The sequence below is a fragment of the Mustela nivalis genome (assembly GCF_964662115.1).
Source record: "Mustela nivalis genome assembly, chromosome: 12".
Taxonomy (NCBI): Eukaryota; Metazoa; Chordata; class Mammalia; order Carnivora; family Mustelidae; genus Mustela; species Mustela nivalis.
This window is the reverse complement of record NC_139031.1, coordinates 67,689,058-67,710,248: the sequence shown is the minus strand read 5'-3', so window position 1 is coordinate 67,710,248 and position 21,191 is coordinate 67,689,058. Positions and strand designations below refer to the sequence as shown.

Sequence of the window (21,191 nt, the reverse complement as noted above, 5' to 3'; positions counted from 1 at the left end):
TTCACAGGTACCTTGGCGTGAGTGAGAAGTAATGTTTATAATGTTCAGTTATTGATATTTTTGAAATAGTTTATTAGCAGCAGCGGATCTACCCTAATGAATACCAAGCAATTCCATTCTTAGATTTGCTTTTGGAAATGTCTTACATATGTTCATAGGAGGATATGTTAAGAAAGTTCATAGTAATATCATTTGTAATGGCGAAAAATCTGAAAATAATCCAAATCCTCTCTGGAAATAAAATGGATGAATAATTGCCATATATTCATAAAATAGAATACTATCCAGCAGTGACAATGAATGAATTCAAGTGTATCACCTCAGATGAAATTCAGGAACATAAATGTTGAATGAAAAACTTTACTGAAGAATAGATACAGTATGATTACATTTATGTAAAATTTGAAAACATGAAAAACTAAAAATTTATTTAGGGATACATGTATATGTGGTATGTTAAAAAGAAAAACAATAGAATAACAAACAATTTTGAAAGTAGTTATATTTGAGGGAAGAGGCACACTAGAAGGCTTCAAAGTTAATGGTAACATTTCTTTTAACTTTCTCTCTAACCAGGTCACAAAAATATAATCCCAGCAAATGAGAATTCACCTAAACTTTTCCTGGGGTTGTATCTAAGATGCTGGGGGCTCATGTAATTCCAGAGCATTAGAGAGGGCACTCCTGACTCCCGTGTTTATTAACAACTGTGTATGCTCTTTCTGAGACTTCCTTATTCTGATCTAGTCCCCAACTGCAAGTCATACAATCCCCTTGAATCATCCTTGAGTCCTGTCTGTAAGGTATTGCCAGATTTTGCTCTGTTCCTGATGTCCCTGTCCCATTCTTGAATGTACTAGAATCACCATACTGCTTCCATGACATATGAGGCTATCTAAAGCTTTGCATTTCTTCTAGGAGTAGGAAGTCTAACTGTGCTTTACCACATTCTTTTTCAATGTTCTGAGTTATCTCAAGGCCCAGGCTTTTGAAATTACAAAACGTTTTCCTGATACTCTGTTGTAAACTCCCATTCCTGAGGATGTCACACAATCTAGTTCCTAAGTGGGGGGAAAGGTCAAGATAAAAGAATAGCTTAAGATTTCCAAATAGTATCCCATTAGAGTTTCTGGATGAAGTGCATTATTTTGGCAGTGTGATGTATTAATGAGATCTTTCTCTTTGTGAGGGACAAACACTTACCCAAGTGACATTCTGGAGACAGAGGGTACAGATGATGGGTGCTTATTCTATGAAGACATACCATTGGTAACTGGAAGGAAACTCTGCAGATGGGCTTTTCCCAATCTCTCTCTCTCTCTCCATTCCTCTCTGTCCTCATGATCTTCTTCATTGACTTTTCTTACCGCTATTTGTAGTTTTGTATAGACAAATCATTCAAAATTGTTAGATAGAGCTAATCTGACTGACTTAGGAAATTTCTTTCACTGAACGATGTTCTTTCTTTCTGAGCAATAAATAATCAATAGCGTATAACTAGGGCGCCTGAGTGGCTCAGTTGGTTAAGTGTCTGCCTTTGGCTCAGGTCATGATCCTGGAGTCCTGAGAATGAGCCCCACGTAGGACTCCCTGCTCATAGGATTTCCCCAGTGTGGGAAGTCTGCTTCTCTTTCTCCCTTTGCCCCTGCATCTCTACACACAGAATAACCCAGAATAACCCAGCACTGCACATTTTCTAAATAAATAGATAGTTTCAACTATACTAGGTACTGATTATATCAGATACCATGTTGAGGGAAGTCTGTCAAGAAATCAAGAATAGGGCCTCTTTCTCTCTCTGATAAATAAATAAAATCTTAAAAAAAAAAAAAAGGACGCCTATGTGGCTCAGTTGGTTAAGAAATCAAGAATAGGGGTGACTGTGTGGCTCAGTCCATTAACTACCTACCTTCAGCTCAGGTCATGATCCCAGGGTTCTGGGATCGAGCCCCATGTTGGGCTCCCTGATTAGTGGGGAGTCCACTTCTCTCTCGTCCTCTGTCCCTTCTCCTGGCTTGTGCTCTCTCTCAAATAAGTAAAGTCTTAAAAAGGAAGGAAGGAAGGAAGGAAGGAATCAAGAAAGAAGTTAAGAATAGATGTATGAGACTTATAAAATGGCAAAGACTTATTTCTCTCTGCTCCTCTCTAGTGAGGGTCAAATACCATCCCTGGAATTATCATAAGGACAACCAAATGAAAACGCTGAAAGATGGTGAGAAGGCAGTCTAAGCCAGCACTAGAGGTATGACACAGCAACAGGAAGTCTTATGTCCTTTCCTCCAAACAAAAAAAGAGACAAAGCTGACTAATTATTCCCTGACCTCTCACTTAGCAACAGAAGGCAGCCCACATAGGCTCACTGCTCTGTGGAATTTAATGGAAATCCCTTTGACACCACAAAGGAGAATTGATCAGTCAACTTTAAGTGGCTTTAGGGAAATTATAGAAATGAAAAATATAGTAACAACACAAAAAAATGGACTCAGTAGTACAGTGGAAATGACAGAGCAGAGAATCAGTGAATTTGAGAGAGATTAATAAAATTCGCCCAGTCTGAAAAACAGAGAGAAAATAGATGAAAGAAAGAAAAAGAAAGAAAGAAAGCGACCAGAGCCTGAGACCTTCAGATGTATAACAAAAGATAACAACATTCATATCATAAGAATCCCAGGAAGAGAGGAGGAAGAATGAGGCTGAAAGAGTATTTGAAGAAATAATAGATGGAAACCTCCCAAATCTGGAAAAAAACATAAAGCTACAAATTCAAAAAGCAAACTTCAAATAGGATAAGTCAAAGAAATCCACACCACCATAATTAAACTTCTGAAAACTAAAGACAAAGAAAATGTCTTCAATGCAGCCAGAAAAAAAAAGGACATATTGCCCATAGGGAGTATCAGTTTGCATGACAAAACTTTTCTTGTTTGAAATTATGGAGACCAGAAAGAATTGGGACATTATTAAAGTGCTGAAATAAAATAACTTGCAGCTGCAAATTCTATATCCAGTGAAATTATCATGTAGGAATTAAACAGAAATAAAGACATGTCAGAAAAAGGAACACTAAAAGATTTCACTTTTTTTTAAATTTTGTTTTTGTTTATGTTAGTTTGTTTTTGTTAGCAGACCTACCTTTAAAGGCTGGCTGAAACAAGTTCTTCAGTTAGAAAGGAAATTATAAAAGAAAGAATCTTAGGTACCAGGAAAAAAGAAGGAATAGAAGAAAGAGAAGAACTAAGGGTATATATAATAGCCAATTCTTTCTCTCATCAGTTTTGTAAATAATATTTGATGATTGAAATAAAAACTATAGTAGTACTACCTGATACTCAAGACAATTATGTTTTAAAATGGAGAAAGTCAAGGAACTTAATTGGAAATGAACTTTCCACACTTTGCTTCGAGTGGTAAAATGATACCAGTAGATTGTATATATTGTAATACTCAAAGCAATCACTATGAAAACTATGCAAAAAAGATACACTTAAAAATACCTTAAATAAATCAGTATGAAATCCTAAGAAAAATCATTGAAATATCTTACAGGAAGACAAGAAAAGAGAAACAGAGAAAGAAAAATAAGAAACAAACAGAAAACAAGTGATAAATGGCAAATTGATTATAGCATGTTAATAATTATGTTAAATGTATATGTTTTAAATAATGAGTAAAAGACAAAGTGGCTTTATTTTTTTTATTAACATATAATATACTATTAGCCCCAGGGGTATATAGGTCTATGAATCGTCAGGCTTACACATTTCACAGCATTCACCATAGCACATACCCTCCCCAGTGTCCATAACCCAACTACCCTCTCCTTCTACCTGTCCCCCGGGCAACCCTCAGTTTATTTTGTGAGATTAAGAGTCTCTTATGGTTTGTCTCCCTCCTGATCCCATCTTGTTTCATTTTTTCCCTTCCCTACCCCGCAAGCCCCCACTCTGCCTCTCAAATTCCTCATATCAGGGAGATCATAGATAATTGTCTTTCTCTGATTGACTTATTCGCTCAGCATAATACCCTCTAGTTCCATCCATGTTGTTGCAAAATGGCAAGATTTAATTTCTTTTGATGGCTGCATAGTATTACATTGTATATATATACCACATCTTCTTTATGCATGCATCTGTTGATGGACATCTAGGTTCTTTCCATACTTTGGCTATTGTGGACATTGCTGCTATAAACATTCGGGTATACATGTCCTTCTAATCACTACATTTGTATCTTTAGAGTAAATACCTAGTAGTGCTATTGCTGGGTCATAGGGTAGCTCTGTTTTCAACTTTTTGAGGAACCTATGTACTCTTTTCCAGAGTTGCTGCACCAGCTTGCATTCCCACCAGCAGGATAGGAGGGTTCCCTTTTCTCCGCATCCCTTTTCTCCAGCATCTATCATTTCCTGACTTGTTAATTTTAGCCATTCTCATTGGTGTGAGATGGTATCTCATTGTGGTTTTGATTTCTATTTCCTTGATGCTGAGTGATGTGGAGCACTTTTTCATGTGTAACAGAGTACCTTTTAAAAAATGACTGAACTAGCGACACCTGGGTGGTTCAGTCGATTAAACTGCTGCCTTTGACTCTGGTCATGATCCCAGGGTCCTGGGATTGAGTCCCACATCAGGATCCTTGCCCAGCAGGGAGCCTGCTTCTCTCTCTGCCTCTGCCTGCCACTCTACCTACTTGTGCTCTCTCTCTCCCTCTCTCTGACAAATAAATACGTAAACAAATAAAATCTTAAAAAAAATAACCCAACTATATACTGTTTACAAGAAACACCAATGTTATTGGTAGGTTAAAAGTAAAAAGATAGAAAAAATATACCGCTTAAAACATTCATTTTATCTTTTTTTTTAATTGAAGGATAATGTAATACACAATATTACATTAGTTTCAGGTAAAAACATAGTGATTCAACAAGTCTAAATGTTATGATATACTCATCACAATGTAATTCCCATTTGTCACTATAAACATTATTTTTTTAAAAAAGAATAGTTATATTAATGTCTGATTACATAGATTACAGAGAAGAGAAAATTGGTAGAAAGAAAAAGGGACATTACGTAATGATAAAAGGATCAATCTACCAGAAACTTGTAATGATGCTAAATAAGGCACCAAATAAGAGTCTCAAAATAAATGAAGCAAAAATTGATGGAGTTGAAGAAAGAAATAGAAAAATTGACAGGCATAGATGGTGAACATTTACCAAGATACCATAACCTGATCCATGAAATGAGTATCAATCAACTTAAAATAATTGAAATAATGTAATTAATTTATTATAGAAATTCTGGTTCAAAACGGAGTTGGCTTAATGAGTTCTATTATATATTTTACCAAATAGTCATAAAATATCTATGAAGATATAGAAAAATAAACACAAAATATCTATGCAGATCTAGAAAAATAAACCTAATTGGAAGAGAAATGTAAAAGGCAAGATAAGTTAAGATTGTAATGAAAATACAAAATGAATATCAGAATGATGCTGAAAACTAAAATTGCTAAAAAACAAACAAACAAACAAACAAAAAAACAAACTGTTTCCAGGGTCTGAAAGATATTTGCACTAACTGCAAAACTAAAGGGATTAAATTAAAAACAAACTGTTGCCCATTTGTGCAGCCATACTAGAAAAGAGGAAATTCTTCTTTTCTGAATGAAAGATCCCTCATTCTTCCTTTACTCTCTGTTTCTTAGTTTAAGGATTTTTTTTCTTTTTTTTTTTTGCTAAACCACCACAAAACTTGTCAACAATCCATAAACTTTGTGAGTGCTAATTTCTGAGATAAGCCAAAAATCTTCCTTCATTCATATATTAGTTATCTATTTCTTTATAACAAGGTATCTCAAAATTAAGCAGTTTTAAACAACTATTTCTTATCTTGCATAGTTTCTGAGCATCAAGAATCTGAAAGCAGTCATCAGGGTGATTTTGGCTCAGTATCTCTCATAAGATTACATTCAAGGTATTAGTCAGGGAATCAGTCATCTCATTGCTTGACTGGTTCTGGAGAATTCTGTTCCTTAGCAAATGGTTCTCTCCATGGGCTACCTCAATGTCTGTAAGATGTGGAAACTAGCCTCATCCAGAAGAAGTAACCCAGAAAAGAGAAAGAAAGTGAGAGAACACTCAACATGGTAGCTTTTGGAATCCTAGAAGTTACATCCTATCACTTCTGCTATATGCTGTTGGTATCACAAACCGATCCTGATCCAGTGTGGGAAGGAGCTACACAAGGGGGAGAATACTAGGGAACAGGGGAGTCGTGGGGTTATCTTGGAAGCAGTCTATCACAAGCTCTCATCAGGAACACTCTTTTTATTTATTTTTTTAAGATTTTATTTATTTATTTGACAGAGATCACAAATAGGCAGAGAGGCAGGGAGAGAGAGAGGAGGAAGCAGGCTCCCTACTGAGCAGAGAGCCCAATGTGGGGCTCAATCCCAGGACTCTGGGATCGTGACCTGAGCCAAAGGCAGAGGATTTAACCCACTGAGCCACCCAGGTACCCCAGGAACACTGTTTTTATATGTAGCCTATTAGAGATTGTGACTCCCAAAAGGAAATGGAGAAGAGAGGAGAAAAAGGATGACCACAGAACATTGGATCATAGGAATTACAGTTTTCCAAATAAATGCTGTTGGCAAGCCTGGATGGAGAAGAGCCACAGCATGAGGTTTTCTGTTTTCTCTTTATTTCTTTATTCCAGTTCAGAATGTCAGGAAGCAACTTGAAGTGGGAACATAAGAACACCTTGAATCAATCTAGCAAATCTTTGTCATTTACTATCTGCTAAACTCTGATCACTACTCTCTGCATTGAGCTCCATCTCCAGCTGCTGCTCTGAGGTGGAATCTAGACACTAAACAGACTGTCAGTGAATAAAACCAAGGGAAGTCTGTACACACTATTTTAAAGGGCTTAAGTGATTTCTTCTCATACCAAGAGGCATAAAATACACAGCCAACATGGGATCTATGAAACCACACAATAAACTCATGTTGAAGGAACATAGTTTTAAATACTCAAAGTAAAACAAACTGCTAAAAATGATTTATGACAGGAAAAATATTTGAAAATACAGCCTTTGCGAAAAAGAAGAAACCCAGCTAAGTTGAACAAACTGTGCCAAATAGAACCTAATTGGAAGAGAAAGGTAAAAGGCAAGACAAGTTAAGATTTTAATGAAACTACAAAATGAATATCAGAATTTCAGTGAAAATGGAAGAAAGAAAAGAAAGGGTAGAAATGAAACTGAGAAAATAAAGTGACTAAAGAACAGGAAGAGCTATGTAAGCTTTTCCTGGGAGCAAAAGAAGAGAGAGTGGTAAATAGACAAAGCAAGAAGAAAAATTCCATCTTGGAATTACAGGCATGCTTTTGATAGAAAGCTTTCCTAAATACGTGGATGGGAAAGGCTCATAGTTTGCTGAAATATGATTGAACCAAGCTGGACATATGCAGAATTCTCCTCTGGGACACTAAGTGGCAAAAGCATATGCACCCAAGAATACTTTATCTAGTAAGGCTGTCATTCGGAATAGAAAGAGAGAAAAAGAGTTTCCCAGACACACAGAAACTAAAAGAGTTCATGACCGCTAAACCAGCCCTGCAAGAAGTATTAAAGGAGACTCTGAGTGGGGGAAAAAAAGACCACAATTATTAAAGACTATAAAGGAACAGAGAACATTACCAGAAACACCAGCTTTACAGATAACACAATGACACTAAGTTCATATCTTTCAATAATCACTCTGAATGTAAATGGAATAAATGCTTCAATAAAAAAACATAGGATAACAGAATGGATTAAAAAAAAAATCTCCATCTATATACTGCCCACAAGAAACTTATTTTAGATCTAAAGACACCTGCATATTGAAAGTGAGGAATGGAGAGCCATGATACGACATCCTTATCATGCTAATGGATGTCAAAAGAAAGCCAGAGTGGCCATGCTTATATCAGACAAACTAGACTTTAAACCAAAGACTATAACAGGAGATGAAGAAGGGCATTATATCATTAAGGGGTCAATGCATCAATACAATCTAAATATCTTGTAAATATTTATGCCTCCAACTTGGGAGCACCCAAATATATAAATCAGTTCATAACAAACATCAAGAAACTCATTGATATTAATACAATAATAGTAGGAGACTTTACACCCTACTTACAGATCATCTAAGCAGAAAATTAACAAAGAAACAATGGCTTTGAATGACACGCTGTACCAGATGTATTTAATAGATATATTCAGAACACTTCATCCTAAAGCAATAGAATACACATTCTTTTCAAGTACACATGGAACATTCTCCAGAATAGATCACACATACTGGGTCACAAATCACCCCCAAAAAGATTGAGACCATACAGTACATATCTTCAGACCACAGCACTATGAAACTTGAAGTCAAAGAAAAAAAAATTGGAAAGACCACAAGTACATGGAAGTTAAAGAGCATCATATTAAAAAGTGAGTAGGTTGGGGCGCCTGGGTGGCTCAGTGGGTTAAGCCGCTGCCTTCGGCTCAGGTCATGATTTCAGGGTCCTGGGATCGAGTCCCACATCGGGCTCTCTGCTCGGCAGGGTGCCTGCTTCCTCCTCTCTCTCTGCCTGCCTCTCTGCCTACTTGTGATCTCTCTCTGTCAAATAAAATCTTTTAAAAAAAATAAAAAAAATAAAAATAAAAATAAAAAGTGAGTAGGTTAACTAGGAAATTAAAGAAGAAATAAAAAAAAGTAATGGAAGGGGCACCTGGATGGCTCAGTCAATTAAGCATCTAACTCTTGGTTTTGGCTCAGGTCATGATCTCATGGGTCATGAGATCAAGCCCCATGTTGGGCTCCATGCTCAGCAGGTAGTCTGAAAATTCTCTCCCTCTGCCCCTCCCCCAACACATGTGCTCTCCTTCTCTGTCTCCTTCTCTTTCTCTCTCTCTCTCTCTCTAAAAGAAATAAATCTCTCTCTTCTTTTAAAGTACATGGAAGCAAATGAAAAATGAAAACATGAGTCCAAAACCTTTGGGACACAGCAAAAGCAGTTGTAAGAGAATAGTGTAATGCGATATGGGCCTACGTCAAGAAGCAAGAAAAGGCTCAAATACACAACCTAACCTTATACCTAATGGAGCTAGTAAAGGAACAACAAATAGAGCCTAAAGCCAGAAGAAGAAGGGAGTAATAAAGATTACAGCAGAAATAAATGATATAGAAACAAACAAACAAAAAACAGTGGGACAGATCAATGCAACTAAGAGCTGGTTCTTTGAAAGAATTACTAAAATTAATAAACCCCTATCCAGACTTGTCAAAAACAAAAGAGAAAGGATCCAAATAAAATTACAAATGAAAGAGGAAAGGTCACCACAAACACCACAGAAATACAAACAATTATAAGAGAATATTATGAAAAATTATATGCAACAAACTGGAAAATCTGGAAGTAACTGACCAATTCCTAGAAACATGCAAACTCCCAAAGCTGAAACAGGAAGAAATAGAAAATTTTAACAGACCCATAACCAGGAAAGAAATTGAATCTGTAATCAAAAATCTCCCAACAAATGAAAGTTCAGGGCCAAATGGCTTCCCAGAGGAATTCTACCAGACATTTAAGGTAGAGTTAATGCCTATTCTCTAATTATTTCAAAAAGTAGAAATGAAAGAATACTTCCAGATTTCTTCTATGAGGCCAGCATTACCTTGATTCCAAAACCAGACAAAGACCCCACTAAAAAGGAGAATTACAGGGCAAAATCCCTGATTAACATGGATGCAAAAAGTCTCAAAAGATACTAGCAAATTAAATCCAACAGTACTTTAAAAGAATTATTCACTGGATAAAGAAGATGTGGTATATATATACAATGGAATACTATGCAGCCATCAAAATTGAAATCTTGCCATTTGCAATGGCATGGATGGAACTAGACATTATTATTCTAAACAAAATAAGTCAGTCAGAGAAAGACAATTATCATATGAACTCCCTGATATGAGGAATTTGAGAGGCAGGGTGGGGGGTTGTGGGGGGCAGGGAGGGAAAAAAATGAAACAAGATGGGATCAGGAGGGAGACAAATTCTAAGAGACTTTTAATCTCACATAATAAACTGAGGGTTGCTGGGAGGTGGGGGGGGATAAGGGTGGCTGGGTTATGGACATTGGGGAGGGCATGTGCTATGGTGAGTGCTATGAATTGTGTAAGACTGATGATTCACAGACCTGTACCCCTGAAGCAAGTAATACATTATATGTTAATAAAATTTAAAAAAGAATTATTCACCATGATCAAGTGAGATTTACTCCTGAGCTACAAGGAGTAGTACAGTATTTACAAATCAATCAACATAATAAACTGTATTAATAAAAGAAAGGATAAGAGCCATATGATCCTCTCAGTAGACACAGAAAAAGCATTTGACAAAATGCAACATCCATTCTTGATAAAAATGATCAACAAAATAGGTAAAGATGGAACATACCTTAACATAATAAAGGCCATATATGAAAGACTCACAGCTAATATCATCCTCAATAGAGAAAAACTGAGAGCTTTTCCTCTGTGGTCAAGAACAAGACAGGGATGTCCACTCTCACCATTACTATTTAACATAGTACTGGCATTCTTAGCCTCAGCAATCAGAAAACACATCCATACTGGCCAGGAAGAAGTCAAACTTTAACTATTTGCAGACAACATGATACTCTATGTAGAAAGCCCAAAGACCCCACCAAAGAATTGCTAGAACTAATACATGAATTTAGCAAAGTCACAGGATATAAAATCAATGTACAGGAATCTGTTGCATTTATATACACCAATAATGAAGCAGCAAGATAAAAGAAATCAAGAATTCGGTCCCATTTACAGTTGTACCAAAAACCATAAGATACCTAGAAATAAACTACCCAGAGAGGTAAAAGATCTGTATTCTGAAAACTATAGAAGAATTATTAAACACATTGAAGAGGACAGAAAGAAATGGAAAAGCCTTCCATTCACATGGATTGGAAGAACAAACACTATTAAAATGTCTATACTACCAAAACAATCTACACATTTAATGCACTCCCTATCAAAATACCATCAGCATTTTTCACAGAGCTGCAACAAACAATGCTAATTTGTATGGAACCACAGAAGACCCTGAGTAGCCAAAGCTATTGAAAAAGAAGACCAAAGCTGGTGGCATCACAACTTCAGACTTCAAGCTCTATTACAAAGCTGTAGTCAAGACAGTATGGTACTGACACAAAAGAAGACACATAGATCAATGGAACAGAATAGAGAGCCCAGAAATGGACCCACAACTATATGGTCAACTAATTTTCAACAAAGCAGGAAATAATAGTCAGTGAAAAAAATTCTCTTCAACAGAGGGTGTTCGGAAAACTGGACAGCCACATGCAGAAGAATGAAACTGGACCATTTCCTTACTATACCCAAAATACACCATACACAAAAATAATTCAAAATGGATGAATGACCTAAATGTGAGACAGGAAAACAACAAAATCCTAGAGAACACAGGCGGCAACCACTTTGACCTCAGCCATAACAACTTCTTACTAGATACATCACCAGAGACAAGGGAAGCAAAAACAAAAAGGAACATCTGGGACTTCACCAAGATAAAAGCTTCTGCACAGTGAAGGAAACAACCAACAAAACTAAAAGGAAACATAAGGAATGAGAGAATATATTTACAAATGACCTATCTGATAAAGGGTTAGTCTCCAAAATGTATGAAGTACTTATATAACTCAGTACCCCCCAAAACAAATAATCCAATTAAGAAGTGGGCAGAAGGGGCACCTGGGTGGCTCAGTGGGTTAAGGCCTCTGCCTTCAGCTCAGGTCGTGGTCCCTGCATCCTGCGATCGAGCCATGCATCGGGACAGAGCCTGCTTCCTCCTTTCTCTCTGCCTGCCTCTCTACCTACTTGTGATCTCTGTCTGTCAAATAAATAAATAAATAATCTTTAAAAAAAAAAAAAGTGGGCAGAAGACATGAATAGATATTGTTCCAAAGAAGACATCTAGCTAGCTAACAGACACATAAAGTTGCTAAACATCACTTATTATCAGGGAAATACAAATCAAAACCACAATGAGATACCACCTCACACCTGTCAGAATGGCTAAAATTAACAAGTCAGGAAATGACAGGTGCTGGCGGGGATATGGAGAAAGGAGAGCCCTCCTACACTCTGGAAAACAGTATGGAGATTCCTCAAGAAGTTAAAAATAGAACTACCCTGCCATCCAGCAATTGAACTACTGGGTGTTTAAGCAAAGGATACAAAAACACAGATTCAGGGGCGCCTGGGTGGCTCAGTGGGTTAAGCCACTGCCTTCGGCTTGGGTCATGATCTCGGGGTCCTGGGATAGAGTCCCATGTCAGGCTCTCTGCTCAGCAGGGAGCCTGCTTCTCTCTCTCTCTGCCTGCCTTTCTGTCTACTTGTGATCTCTCTGTCAAATAAATAAATAAATAAATCTTAAAAAAAAAAAAAACAACACAGATTCAGAGGGATACATGCACCTGATATTTATAGAAGCATTATCAACAATAGCCAAAATATGGAAAGAGTGTAAATGTCCTTTGACTGATAAATGGATAAAAAAAAAAATGTGATATATATTCACAATGGAATATTACTCAACCATCAAAAAGAACAAAATCTTGCCATTTGCAAATACACGAATGGAGCTAGAGTATATTATGCTAAGTGAAATAAGTCAGTCAGAGAAAGACAAATACCATGATTTCACTAATGTGTGGAATTTAAGGGGAAAAAAACAGATGAACATATGAGAGAAGGAAAAAGAAGAGAGGGAAATATCCATAAGAGACTTTTTTTTTAAGATTTTATTTATTTGACAGAGAGAGAGATCACAAGCAGGTAGAAAAACAGGCAGAGAGAGTGGGAAGCAGGCTCCCTGCTGAGCAGAGAGCTCAATGCCGGGCTCGATCTCATGACCCTGAGATCATGATCCAAGCCAAAGGCAGAGGTTTAATCCACTGAGCCACCCAGGCACCACCCATAAGAGATTACCTTTTTTTTTTTTTTTTTAATTTCTTTGACAGAGACAGATCACACGTAGGCAGAGAGGCAGGCAGAGAGAGAGGGGGAAACAGGCTCCCTGCTGATCAGAGAGCCCAATGCGGGGCTTGATCCCAGGACCCTGAGATCATGACCTGAGCCAAAGGCAGAGGCTTTAACCCACAGCCTCTCAGGTGCCCCCATAAGAGATTCTTAATGGTAGAGAACAAACCGAGGGCTGGCAGATGGAGGCGAGTGGGGGATGGGCTAGATGGGTGATGGATATTAAGGAGGGTACTTGTTATGATGTTATGATGAACACTGGGTATTGTATGTAATTGATGAGCCACTTAATCCCACTCATGAAACCAGTATTGCACTAACATTTAAATAAACATTTTAAAAAGAAACATTAAAAAAAAAGTAGTAAGGGGTGCCTGGGTGGCTCAGTGGGGTAAGCCGCTGCCTTCGGCTCAGGTCATGATCTCTGGGTCCTGGGATCAAGTCCCGCATCGGGCTTTCTACTCAGCAGGGAGCCTGCTTCCTCCTCTCTCTCTCTCTGCCTGCCTCTCTGCCTACTTGTGATCTCTGTCAAATAAATAAATAAAATCTTTAAAAAAAAAGTAGTAAAATAAAATGAGAAAGGCAGTCGAATAATGTCTATATGAGCTGGTGGGGAATGATATCCCAATTATGTTCCTCCTCATATATGAAGACAGACATTCAAAGCTTTTCAGAAAATATACCATTGATGTAATCTCCTTGAAAAAAAAATGTTCAAGATATATTGTACCTCCTAAAGATATGAAATGAAATTAAGTGTCAGAATTGGTTGTTTTTCCTAGTCCTGGAACCTATCGTATAATAAATCTGGGTAAGGTTTTGGTTTTTGTTTTCTTACAAGTCTGGATAAACAAAGACAAGTTCAGCATCATCCTAATCAGGAGATAGATTTAAGAGAAGATACTAATAGAGGAAAAGCCCTGAGAACAATATCTTGTAGCTACTTCACTCTTAGGACTCATATTCCCCATCATCTCCTTAAATGAACAGACCTGAAGCTCATCCTCCCCCCCTCCACCCTATAATCCCCTTAGAACAATATGGAACTCAAGGATTATAAACTGGAACTGAAGGCCAACACTAAAAAGACAAAACACTGGGGTGGGGAATGAAAGATTTTAAAGCAGCTAGACCATGAGGGAAGGAATTTCCAGAAATTAAAGTTTTCCTTAGTTACGCAGAGGAGAAGCCAAAACTGTCAAGAATGAAGTCATTAGTGGTTGTGGAGAAGCTTGGGGCTAACAGGAGCTCCTGAATCCTCATGTCCTGTGGACTTGTAGTTATTGGAGAATAATAGTCACAGGACAGAGGCAGACTTACTGTGTTTTCACTTGCTCAGCATTTTGCATATTGGGTTTCATTGAGAGTTAAAAGCTGTTCTGAAGGGAGAAGAAAGCCAGGCTGCAATCAGGAAGCATATCTGTATAAGCATTTATAGTAATTTTCCATAAGACCTTAGTAAAAAGGGATTTGGATTTCCTCGGCTCCAATATCTTATTGTCATTTCTTTTCTCATTCAAAATAAGTATGCTCATACCTAATTTTGAATTTCTAAATTGTTTTTTACCCGAAGATGGTCTCAAAAACTCCAGAAGCTTCAGATGTCACATGGAAAATACCAATTAGGAAGCCCTGGAGAAGACTGGAACTGAAGCAAAGAGCTAGTGTATGTATTTTGCTGGCTTCACATTTATAACCAATGGGGTAGTTAATTACTACCCACTCCCCCATCTCCTATTATTTCACTTGTATGAAGGTTGATTCTCTGATTCTCTGTTATAGGTGCACTGCTCTATCTTCGTTATGAGTCATATCCCTTAACATTATTTTCGTCATTCTTTGTCTATTTAAACCTTGTTTTTAATCCATGTGATTTAAAACAAGTTATCTTCACTGATTTGACAGGTATGTTTGAGTCCTTTTATAGTATGTTACATTGTTTAGTCTGGTTTTCTTTAAATTAATTGACTTTATTTTTCAAAAGTTACAGGTTTATAGACCTATTGAGCAGACATTAGGTGAGTTCCTATATATATCCCCTCTTCTCCTGCACGTAATTTCCCCTATTATTAACATTTTCCATTAGTGTGGTGTATGTGGTACAATTAATTAACTAAAATTGGTTATTATTATTAACTAAATTCTGAAGTTTGCACTAGGGCGGCTTACTCTTCATGTTGTCTATTCAAAGGGTTTCAACAAATATATGTTATGTATCCACCAATGGATTACCATATAAAATAGTTTCAATGCCCTAAAAATCGACTGTGCTCTATGCATTTATTCCTCTCTCTCACCCCTCAAAATCTTGACGGCCACCAATACTTTTGCTGTCTCTATAGTTTTGTCTTTTGCAGAATGTCACATAGTTAGAATCACACAGGATGTAGCCTTTTCAGAATGGCTGCTTTCACTTGGCAATAAGCATTTAATGAGGAACATCAAATATCCTCCATATCTCTTAGTGGTTTGATAGCTCATTTCTTTTTATTGCTAATAATATTCCATTCTATGGAATGGATCCATAGTTTGTTTATTCAGTCACTTATTGAAGGACATCTTGGTAGCTTCCAATTTTTAGCAAATATAAATAAAGCTGCTATAAATTGTGTGTAGGTTTTGTTTTGACTTAAGTTTTCGACTCATTAGGGAAACTTCTAGGAGCATGAATGTTGGATCATATTGTAAAACTACATTTAACTTTGTAAGGCTGGGCTCTCAGGGGTTTTTAATCTCTCAAACTGGCTCATTCGCAGCCTCTAGCAATTAGTCAGTTTATAGCCTACCAGTTTCTGGTATTCATTGTGAGCTTCTGCTTCTGGGCCTCTCTGCTCCTGGTAAGCCGTGATTCTCTGTATTCACCTTTCTGTTTATTTTTCGGGGTGATAGTTTACCCTGTGACATCAATAATCTAATGGATCTAAGAAGAGTTGATGGTTTTGTTTGTTTTGGGTGTTGGGAGGACAGAAGGACAATTTTCAAGCTCTTTACCAAAGTCAGACTGGAAGCCAGAAGTCTATCTTATTTTTTAAGCATTTATCTTTCACTCGGTGTTCTGTTTTCTTTGCTTTTTATTCCAACTGTCTGGTATTTCTTTTTTACTGGTACTTTACAATTTTACTTTTATCAAATGCCCTCAGTCCCCTCCTTTTTTAGTCCTTAAGTGTCTGTTCCCTACTATGAGCTACAAGAAAATTAACTCATAACTTCTACCCTCCACTGGTAATTTAATTACATAATTTTACTCAACAGTATGATCTTACTTAAGTGTATATTTGTGAATATGTTACTGTTCCAAGTACTTGATTTCTCAGCTGTAAGTGGTATCCTTTGAGTCTTGCTATCACAGCTGATTCCATGTTCCACTTTCTCTTTCCTTTGCCTCCTGATTTTTGTTAGTTGTTTCATTTCTACATTGACTGAGCAGAAGTCATTCCATTCTGTTACCCTTATTCTCACTTTTCAGTCTTAAATTCTCAGCTAATAACTTTCAGAGCTCCAACCAATCCTTTTCCTCATGTTTCTCTTTATTACATGCATGGTTAAAGATTCTCCTCTAGGATTGTGTCCATTCAATTTAAGATTTCTGATATATTGGCATAAAAACGGTAGCAAATAGGCTCTTATCATCCGTATAACCTGTATTCATATCTGTACTTAGGTCTTTTGACAGTGATTATTTTTGTCTTGTTTCTTTGTTTTTATTTTGTTAATCTTGCCAGAAGTTTATGAATTTTATTGATATTTTCAATTAACCAGGGTCCGTTTGTTTGGCATTATTTACTTTGTCCATTTACCTTTGCTTCTATACCACTAATCCTTCTGTGTTTTTCTACTTTTTGAGTTTTGAGGGTTTGTTTTTGTTTTTAACCTTATTGCATTGTTCTGACTGGTGTCTTGGGAAATAAATGATTAAAACAGCAGGTCTGCAATGCATCTGCTCTCCTGGCCAGAGGAGGAGATGCCCTGGAAAAGAAAGAAGGCAAACACCCTAGTTTAATCTCTGTGTAAACATACCAGTGACAGACTTCACAGCAAATAGACAAAATGGTTTTGTAGAAGGAGAGGTCTTGTTATGAAAGGCTGTTAGCAGGATGTACCTGGCCATTTAGAAATGCTCCAGAGAACCTGGAATCTATAGATTTGTAGGACATAATTGCCTGAAAAATATCATGTAAGCTATAACTATCTGAGTATAAAGCAGAGATGGTTTATGACCTAAGAAGTTCCTTCAACATGGGTGTTCTGTGTTAGAGAATTTCTTATATAGTTTTAAAAAAAGACCTGAGAATGCTCAGCTTGAAGTGCTAGACTTCTCCACAGATTGACTATGCTTTTTGATTATTTGCATCCTCGATATTATTGATAAAGTTTGATCTCTTATTTGTGTCTGGCTTATTTGACAATCCAATCCTTTTTAAAAAAATTATTTTTTATAGAAGTATGGTTTACAATGCTATATTAATGTATATTAATACATAGTGACTTGACAACTCCATACATTAAGCTAGGCTCACCATGATAAGTGTAGTCACCATCTGTCACCATACAAAGCCACTGGAATATTATTGACTATATTTCCCATACTACCTTTATCCCCATGATTTATCCATTTTGTAACAGGAAGTTTGCATCTCTTAATCCCTTTCACCTATTTCTCCCATCTCCTTAGCTGCCTTCTCTCTAGCAAACACCAGTTCTTTGTATTTGTGGGTCTGTTTCTGTTTTTGTTTGTTCATTTATCTTGTTTTTTACATTTCACATATAAGTGAAATCAGATGGCCTTTGTCTTTCTCATCTGCCTTTTTTCACTTAGCACTGTACTTCCTAGGTCCTTCCTAGGTCCCTCTGTTTTGTGGCAAATGGCAAGATCTCATTCTTTTTATGGTTGAGTAACATTACATTGTATATGTATACCACATCTTCTTTATTTATTCATCTATTGGTTGCTTGCATATATTGGATATTTTAGATAATGCTGCAAGAAACATGAGGGTACATATATTTTTTCAAATTAGTGTGGTTTTTTTGGGGGGGGGGTAACTGTGCAAGAGTAGAAATTTTAATTTTTTGAGGATCCTCTGTACTATTTTCCACAGTGGTTGCACCAGTTTATTTGCCCACCAGCAGTGCATGAGAGTTCCTTTTTTCCCCCACATTCTCATTAACAGTTGTTATTATTATTATTTTATTTTAGCCATTCTGACAGGTATGAGATGATATCTCATTGTGATTTTGATTTGTATTTCCTGGATGATGAGTGATGTTGAGCATCTTTTCATGTGTTTTTTGACCATCTGAATTTTTCTTTAGAAAAATGTCTATTCAGGTTCTTTGGTTTTAATTGAAATTTTTTTTTTTTTTTGGTGTTAAGTTGTAGAAGTTCTTTATATATTTAGATATTAGCCCCTTATTACATATATTATTTGCAAATATGTTCTTTCACTCAGTAGATTTCCTTTTTATTTTGTTGGTAGTTTCCTTCACTGTTCAAAACCTTTTTATTTTGGTGTAGTCCCAATAGTTTATTTTTGCTTTTATTTCCTTTGCCTGAGAGGACATACACAGAAGAATGTTTTTAAGGCCAATGTCCAGAGATTACTCCCTATGCTTTCTTTAAGGAGTTTTATGGTTTCAAGTCTTAGATTTAGGTCCTTAATCCATTTTTGTGTATAGTATAAGAAAGAGTTCCAGTTTCATTCTTTTATATATGGCTGTCCAGTTTTCCCAGCACCATTTATTGAAGATTGTCTTTTCCCTATTGTATATTCTTAATTCCTTTGTCATTGATTAATTAACCATGTAAGTACGGGGTTTCTTTTATGCTCTCTGTCCTGTACCATTGATCCTGATCCATTGTGCTAGTACCATACTCTTTTGATTACTGTGTCTTTGTAGTATATCTTGAAGTCTGGGATGGTGATACTTCCAGCTCTGTTTCTCTCTCTCAAGATTACTTTGACACCAATCCTCAATCCTTAATTTGGATGCTCAACTTGTTAAGCCTTTCATATTTTCTAACACATGAATTCAATACTAACCTTTTTTTCCTAAGTACTTCTTAGTTGCCTTCTACATGTTTTGATAAGTAATATTTTCATCATTATTCATTTCAAAATATTTTCTAATTTAAAATGATTTCTTTCTGATCCATGAGTGTTTTCCTAAATTTCCAAACAAAAGTGATTTTCTAGTTAACTTTTTATTGCTGACAACTAACTTAACTGTGTCTTTTTCAAAGAATGTTGTTTAAATGATAATCAGTACTTAAAATTGGTTGAGTCTTGCTTTGATTAGATGGTAATATTACTTTATAGGAAAATTTTGATTACTAAAACAACCCAAGAAGATACAGAAAGCTTGAGTAAATTAAAAGTCATAAATAAAATAGAAAAAGTCAAAGAACTTCCTTTAACAGAGTGCTAGGCTTAGACAGTTTAAGGTATGAGTTATTAAAATCCTCCAAAAACCAAAATAAATAAATAAATAAACCGTATAATGTGGTTTTAAAAACCATAGCACAGAAAAACAATAGAATATTTTAGAACATTTTTTTTTGGTCTGGTATAATAATGCCAAAATATGACAGAGCATTAGAAAAACAGAATTTAGACCAAATGTTTATAAAAATGATCCAATTGGGGTGCCTGAGTGGCTTAGTCAGTTAAGCATCTGCCTTCAGTGCAGCTCATGATCCCAGGGTCCTGGGATCAAGCCCCATGTCAGGCTCCCTGTTGAGCCTGCTCAGGGAGCCTGCTTCTCCCTCTCTCTCTCTCTGTTGCTCCCACGCTTGTTCTGTCTCTCTCTCTCTCTGTGTCAAACAAATAAATAAAATCTTTTAAAAAAATTATCAAATTGAATTCAGCATGACATTTAAGTTTTACTATTCATATAAGGCTTATGTTTTAGAATTTATAAATAAACCTATATTGATATATCTATTAGGAGGAGGGGCAAGATGGTGGAGTAGTAGGAGACCCTGTTTCAATCTATTAGATAATCTGTCATATCAAAGAAAAATGTCATATTTACATGCTGAATATCTGTATAACTAGATCCATGATGTATTCTTGATATAAGGAAAATCTAGTAAATGAGAAAAATGATTATACTTCATTAATCTGATAAATAATACTAATTTCAAACCTGTAGTCAATGGCATCATTAACTATAAAACACAAAAGGTATATTGATAAAAGTCAGAAATGAACAAAAGTACTTTCCTCACTATTATGTATCACTGTTTCTGAAAATGATAGCCAATGCAACAAGGCAAGGAAAAGAATAAGTTGTTTAGTTATTGGCAACAGGAGATATAATTATTATTTGCAAATTTTATGATTCACTCTGTGGAAAAACTTTAAAACTCATCTGTTATATTATTTTGGTTAAAAAAGATTTAATATTTGATTAATCAGAAAATAACTGGTCCCCAAATCATAGCTTTTCTATTTAATAATAATTATGAGTTAGAGTATATGTTTTTTAAAACATTTCCACTAATACAAACAACAAAACTTTTTTAAAAATGGAAACAATTTTAAATAAAAAAGATTTAAGTGAATCATGATGCGCTAAGGAATGGGTTTTTTTCTTTGTTATTCTAATATAACACCTAACAAGGAAGATCCAAAGGAAAGATCTTCATCTTTAAGATAGTCAATGTAGCTCATCTTTGAAAGAAACAGGGGTTGATATTAGGATTGTCTTCCCTAAAAGGAAGTGAGATCCATGGATTTATAGTAGCTATTTTTGGAATGTTAGATTACATTACAGGAAATAATTTTTTAGCCTTTTATTTCCATAGAGTGTAATAAATTATGGAATCCTGAGGAATTACTGGCACAGGCGAAAGGGCAAGGGTTACACACATACCAATTGAAACATGCCTGATTCTTTTCACATAACACCTTTAGGGAACACCTTCCAAAGAAGGTGACTGTGAGTCAGTAAGGCCTGGGTGTGGCTGAGTAAGGAATATTCCTGACTCCAACATTAGTAAGCAGGATATGGATTCAATGGGTGCCTACGTCCTTTGTAGGAGCAGTTGATTTGGTCAA

The 21,191-nt window shown here is 36.1% G+C and overlaps 2 protein-coding genes across 11 annotated transcripts in view; one reads left to right on the top strand and one right to left on the bottom strand.

Moving 5' to 3' along the window:
- Positions 1–21,191, top strand: part of GNGT1 (G protein subunit gamma transducin 1) — a 353,394-nt gene that overhangs the window by 247,725 nt on the left and 84,478 nt on the right. For 7 of the 8 annotated variants that reach the window (XR_014301331.1, XR_014301332.1, XR_014301333.1 and 4 more), the window contains 3 exons: positions 14,705–14,797; positions 14,914–15,036; positions 15,116–15,149. The gene's annotated coding sequence lies outside the window, so the exon portion shown is untranslated. The remainder of the gene's footprint in view (positions 1–14,704; positions 14,798–14,913; positions 15,037–15,115; positions 15,150–21,191) is intronic. The other variant, XR_014301337.1, reaches the window with a different exon arrangement.
- Positions 1–21,191, bottom strand: part of LOC309845537 (tissue factor pathway inhibitor 2-like) — a 137,062-nt gene that overhangs the window by 90,966 nt on the left and 24,905 nt on the right. The window lies entirely within an intron of this gene.